This window comes from Pinus tabuliformis, chromosome X (assembly GCF_031772625.1).
Source record: "Pinus tabuliformis cultivar Carrire ecotype Pingquan chromosome X, CPIR1, whole genome shotgun sequence".
Taxonomy (NCBI): Eukaryota; Viridiplantae; Streptophyta; class Pinopsida; order Pinales; family Pinaceae; genus Pinus; species Pinus tabuliformis.
The window spans coordinates 15885484-15891483 of NC_142308.1; positions in this window are offsets into that span (position 1 = coordinate 15885484).

The following is a 6000-nucleotide window of genomic DNA, read 5'->3' on the forward strand; positions in this document are numbered from 1 at the left end:
GATTTTGTGCTAGAGGACATGGATACTCTCCATTTTTTGTAGTCTTGTACTACTCTATTAGGAGTTTCTATCAATGGAAAATCAGAAAGAAATTTCAACGGATATCAGAAAACAGAGGATGTGATTGTTTTCTCTGTTCTGAAATAAGGTGCCTGTCTGATAGCCTTGTGTGGATGGATTAAATTGATATGAAAATTGTATTTCCTTTGACATTCGATGGGTTGTTTGAAGAACGGTAATTTTCCATTGAAGGATGAGAGAATATCTAATATGGGAAGTAAATGTAACCTCTCTTAGAACTTCTAAACGTCGACATTCCAGGACTCTAGTTTTCGTCAACAGTTATATAATTATGTTTATGTTAAAAATATAATGAAGACTTGAGGGAATTTCAATGAAATAATGCCAAAGGAAAGTACCGAGATGTTCTATTTGCATTAAAAATCAAACCCATTGAAGTCAATTGTTTAGAAAACCTAAACAGTGCATTTCTAAATGATAAATTTCGCAATCAAAATACTAAATCCATAACATGATTCTCCAAATAGAAATTCAGTACCTAAAACGAGAATAGATGAAGCCCAAACAAGTTAGGTTGAACACAGTGGACAAATTATCCAGAAAGTAGATAAAGATACCTAAGTATAGAGGACCATGTAGAAAGTAGATAAATATAAGAAATCGTCTAGAGAAAATTTGAAGGCCCGTGATTAAGAATAAAAAAAGTTTTAAAGGCAAGATTGTGATGTAATTGAATTTTATAATCCATGTTAAAGAAGGGATATTTATTGTGAGTGTTGGTTGAAATCGGATAAAATATAAGCCCACAGTTACCAAAATATTTGATACTGCGAGTGTTAAAATGTTTTGTGATTTTAATTTAATTAGGAAGAGAGGTTTTGTTTCAGTTTAATTAGTGAGCGAGAATATTGTAAAAATATGAATATTAAAATTTATGTTTATTGAGAAGTGGTAAAAGTGTTATTTGGATAAATAAATGGGTTTTGAAATTAAGAAAAATAAATAGAATGTGAATTTAGAATTTGAAAGTATATCATTTTCTTATTTTTTTTAAAAGGTAATTTTTTATAATAAGATATAAAATTATTCTAAATTGGTTATGAGGTAAAAAAAATAGTGAATAACTCTTGTAAAACAAGAGTAAATGTGTTGTATTTAATTTTAATTTATTTGTTTTAATAAAATCAATTTTAAATTTTAAATTTATTGTTATCAATTGTAAACTTAGTTTTTTCTTTATCATATGTTTATCAATTATCATCTTTTTTTATTAAAGGGTATTAATTGATAAGCGTATAAAGAGCTAAGAGTATTAAAAATTATTTAAAAAAAGATTGATCTTTAATCTTAATGGTTTATGTTTAACAAAGTTATCTAAGAAGGAATGACAAGGGAGGAACTTATAAATTTACTCTTAATGATAATGAATGGTAGTCATGGTGACCATGACCAATTTGGAGTAATGAGATAACATAAATTCTAGAGGGATGTTGAATAATCTTAATTCATAGTTAATATCCATTGTTTATATAAATAAATGAAATTAATTCATGATAAGAATACTTAAAACTTGTTGTTTTATATTTGATAAGTATTAAGTTGATTATCATATTAATGATGTTTCATAATGAGATGGTATGTGGTAAACATATATAGTTCGGATGAGAGGGTAATGATTTATATGTGGTTCTTATTTATTTATTTATCACGATAATGGCGTTGAATGCTCATGATGAATATGATATGCATAGGGATTATGATGTTATATTGAGGTATATTGACATGTGGTTCATTTCTTATGTGATGATATGTCTTTGATGTTCATATGTTGATGTTATAACTTATGAGGATATTATGATGTGAAGCATGTGGTAATAGCAAGCATATTTTATAACATGAGAATGTGGTGATTAACAATGATGTTATGTTATCATGATGACATGCAAGAGTTGGCATGTAGATTATTTTCTATGATACTATGATTATAACTAATGCAGTGGTTGCATGTTGAGATGTGGTGACTTACAGGAACTCCACAAATGGGCTGAGAGCGCTGGTTTATTTGATGGTCTCGTGGGAGCCCATACTTGCGAGGGAGAATATGTAACACCATATGGGCTGGGGACATGTAAAAATTTCTGTTTTCCCACCCCGGTTTTCAGTTTCACCTTATTTCTCCCATGTAGTTAAATGCCCATTCCCATAACCATACATTTAACAGACTGAAAAAAATAAATATTGCTGAAAACACAAATTCTGGAAATTTTTCAGAATGCTGAAAATTGCAGAATTAAAAATCAGCAATTAAAAACAGCCATTAAAACACATTAAAACACTGATATTTTTGGTCAACTTGACCCTGGAAAAACCCCCTACAACTCTTGGGGAAAACCAGTTTGAGAGCTCTTCTTTATTTCTGAAAATTGTCTTTTTACAGTGAGAATTATTCAGCAAAAAATCAGCAAGCAAATTTACAACTTATCTCCTTTCCCGTGCCTCACAGCAATCTGGAAATTACAGCAAACAGGACAACAATAAATGCTGTACGACCTCCGTTTTGTGTGCAGAAAAATCAGCAAACTGCTCCTCGATTTTTGTGCAAAAATCTGCCTTTCACTATGTGCTGAATCAGCTGTACAAATCTGCTCAACTGCTGCCTTGGAATGTGTGCCAAGCTGCTGTCTCCTTCTCCTTCCTGCTCAGAAATCTCTCTTGCTCTCATTCTCCCAATCTGCTCATGAAAGAATGAATGACTTTTTCCTCATTTTCCTCCTTTAATATAACTCCAAGTGACTTTTGGGTGATCCAAGTGACTTTTGGGTGATCTCTAAATCCAATGGCTGAAATAGATTTAGATCAATGGTTGAGATTAAATGCTCATTTAAATCTCACTTTCTATTTTTTAATTCACCCCACTTAGTCATTTATTTCCAAAGTCACTTTTCCTTTCTAATTTTTCATTGACTTTATAAAAGTCACTTTAAAATTAGACTTAATAACTTTATCACTTAAAGTCACTTTTAAATTAGATTTAACTTTATAAAATTATAAAGTCACTTTAGGAGAAAAATTAAATTCTTTTGGACACTTTTCCCTAGGCCAAAGATCAAAGCCTAAGGGAACCACCTGTCCTCCGGTACCAAATTTCAACACTCCCTCTTACTGAGGAAGGTGTTCCTCACCACACCCATCTTGTCTCTGAAGTAGACATGCTTGCCCCGTGGTAAGGCTTTGGTAAGGATATCTGCAACCTGCTCATCAGTGGAAATATACTCAAGCTTCACAGCTCCCTTCTGAACATAGTCTCTGATGAAATGATATCTGATCCCGATATGCTTTGACCTGTCATGAAACACTGGATTCTCCGTGAGTTTAATGCAACTCTGATTATCACAGTAAATCACTGAAGGTCTCAACGGCTGACCAAATAAGCCAAACAACATCTTGCGAAGCCAGATGGCCTCACAACTAGCTAGACTGGCTGCCATATACTCTGCTTCCGCTGAACTCAGTGCTACTGACTGCTGCTTCCGGCTGAACCATGACACTACTGCTGAACCCAACCCAAAACAACACCCTGAAGTGCTCTTCCTATCAGAAGCACAACCTGCCCAATCAGAATCAGTGTATCCTGCCAATCTCACTCCATCTCCCTGCCTGTAGTCCAGACCATAATCCACTGTCCCCTGCAAGTACCGCAAAATGTGTTTTGCAGCCACCCAGTGAACCTTCCTAGGCTCACACATAAACTGACTCATCGTGTTGACTGCAAAACAGATATCTGGTCTAGTGTTGACCAAATACATCAAGGAACCAATCAGCTGCCTGTACAATGTGGGATCCACCAACTCGGAATCCGAAGCATGAAGCTTCTTCCAGTTGGTGATCATCGGTGTCGACATGGGTCTACAATCCTCCATGTGGAATCTGCTAAGGATGTCCACAATATACTTCCCCTGCCCCAGGAAGAAATGCCCCTCCTCCTGCCACACCTCCAAACCCAAAAAGTAATGCATCAAGCCGATGTCCTTCATCTCAAACTCCGCCGCAAGATCTCTCTTGCAGTGCTCTATGAGTCTCTCTGCACCTGTAATGATCAAGTCATCCACATACAGCACCAGAATGAGAGGCTCCTCACCAATCACAATAAAGTAAAGGTTCGGATCTGCCTCACTCTTTGTGAAACCCATCCCCTGCAAGTATGCATCTATCCTGGAGTACCAAGCTCTGGGAGCTTGCTTCAGGCCATAAAGGGCCTTCTTCAATCTGCACACATGGGACTCCTTCCCATGCACCTCAAAGCCCTGTGGCTGCTCAATGTACACCTCCTCCTGTATGAAGCCATTGAGAAATGCGGTCTTCACATCCATCTGGTGGATCTTCCAACCCATCTCTGCTGCTATCGATATAATGGAGCGGATCGAAGTATATCGAGCCACGGGAGCGAAGGTCTCCTCATAATCAACTCCCTCTACCTGGGAGAACCCTCTAGCCACAAACCTCGCTTTGAATTTCTCAATGCTGCCATCTGCAGCATGCTTTACCTTGTAAAGCCATCTGGAAGTAACCACGGATTTGCCCTCAGGCCTCGGCACCACCTCCCAAACATCATTCTTCATGATAGAAGAATACTCCTCCTGCATGGCCTCTCTCCAGACCTGCTGGCTAGCTGCCTCCTCATAGCTAGAAGGCTCAGAGTCAAGGATGCTGGTAACCATCGCCATATAACTACAAAACCTCTCAGGTGGTCTACTCTCTCTGACCGGCCTCTTCGGCTCAGCAACAGATGTGGCATCTCTCAAGGTGTCCTGAAGCCACTTGGGCTTCCTCTTCCCTGAGCATGCTTCTCCCATAGGAGAATGAAACTCCTCCTCCTCATCACCATCAGTAGCCTGAACTCCTAACTGTCTGTCTGCTATCCTCCTGCCTGCACCTGAACCTGTAGAAGCTGAGGTACCGTGTGAACTGTCCATCAGTGGACTCCCTAGTGAACTGCTCTGTGAACTGCTCTGCATGCTGCCCGGAGCACCACCCCTCTGGCTCGATGAGCCACTGCTCACTGACGGACCTGACATCCTCATAGATGTACCTCCGGATCCTCCTGATCCCTGCCCACTGGATCCCTGCGACTGACTCAACTGCTGCTGAGGGTCTGGCTGATCCATATACTCTAACTCCCGTGACCTCCTAAAGGCCCTGTCCTCCTCGAACTTCACATCCCGTCTGACAACAACTCTCCTCTGTGCAGGAATGTAAATCCGAAAGGCCTTTGAGGTCTCACTGTAGCCCACAAAGATACCCTTCTCTGCGGTGGGCTCTAGTTTGGTCCTCTTCTCTTTGGGTATATAGGAGTATGTAATGCATCCAAAGATGTGAAGATGACCAATATCAGGCTTCTTCCCAGAGAAAGCCTCCTCCGGAGTCATGTGCCCCAAAGCACGATGCGGACTCCTGTTCTGCAAGTAAACAGCTGTGTTGCAGGCCTCTGCCCACAAGAACAATGGCAACCCCTGATCATGTAACATAGCTTTGGCAGCCTCTATGATGGATCTGTTCTTCCTCTCCGCAACCCCGTTCTGCTGGGGGTTGTAAGGAACAGTGAACTCCCTCCTAATGCCTGCCTCCGCACAATAGTCAACAAACTCTCCAAGGGTGTACTCTCCTCCATTGTCCGACCTCAAGGACTTGATCTTTCGGCCTGTCTGTGTCTCCACAAGAGCTCTGAACTCCTGAAACCGCTTGAAGACCTCACTCTTGGTCTTCAAGAAATAAATCCAGGTCCTCCTGGAGTGATCATCAATGAATAAAACATAGTACTCATACCCACTCAAGGAAACATGAGACATCCGACCGCTCACATCGGAATGAATCAAATCAAGTATCCCCGTCGCTCTGCTGTCACTGCTGGGAAAAGGGGATTTGGCAAACTTGCCCATCGCACAACCTCTGCAAGTATCAAAGTGATCAGTACTGAAATCT